The sequence below is a fragment of the Pteropus medius genome, unplaced genomic scaffold (genome assembly GCF_902729225.1).
Source record: "Pteropus medius unplaced genomic scaffold, Ma_sr-lr_union100, whole genome shotgun sequence".
NCBI classification, from domain to species: Eukaryota; Metazoa; Chordata; class Mammalia; order Chiroptera; family Pteropodidae; genus Pteropus; species Pteropus medius.
This window is the reverse complement of record NW_024345481.1, coordinates 1,836,006-1,836,639: the sequence shown is the minus strand read 5'-3', so window position 1 is coordinate 1,836,639 and position 634 is coordinate 1,836,006. Positions and strand designations below refer to the sequence as shown.

General features: G+C 36.1%; 1 pseudogene; it reads left to right on the top strand.

The window, feature by feature from the left end:
• The first annotated feature begins 261 nt into the window (after positions 1 to 261).
• LOC120611479 (uncharacterized) lies at positions 262 to 379 on the top strand (annotated as a pseudogene).
• Positions 380 to 634: the final 255 nt, after the last annotated feature.

Sequence of the window (634 nt, the reverse complement as noted above, 5' to 3'; positions counted from 1 at the left end):
ATGTAGGTTAAGAAAGTTAAAAACACTTTATTCTTTCCAAGAAGAAAAATAATGAAAACTATGGAAGAACGAAATTCAAAGATAGAGTGGTCAAGAATATTCCAGAATTGGTGAAAGACAACTCTCAAATTCAGAAATCCCAGTGAAACACAAACAGAATGAATAAAAGGAAAACCACCCTAGAAATATTTTCATGAAGTGACAGAACTCCAGAGACAAAGGAATAAATATCAAACCATTACTCATGTCAAAAGAAATGCAGTCTAGGGCCATGCCACCCTGAATGTGCCCAATCTCATCTGATCTCAAAGCTAAGCAGGGTTGAGCCAGGTTAGTACTTGGATGGGAGACCACCTAGGAAAATCAGGTGCTGTAGGCTTTTTAAAAAAATGCAAATTGCAATTATATTTGAGATAGTATTTCTCATATACTCAATTAGCAAACCCAAAAGTTAGATGAAACACTGAGCTGGGGAAATTGTGGGGAGACAGGACTTCTCATGCATTGCTGGTAAGGATATAAAATAATATAAACCTCATAGAAGGGAATTTAGCCTTATATCAAACAAAATTACATGTGCACATGTTCTTTGATCTAGCAACCCTACTCTAAGAGATGGTCCTCGAAGATACAT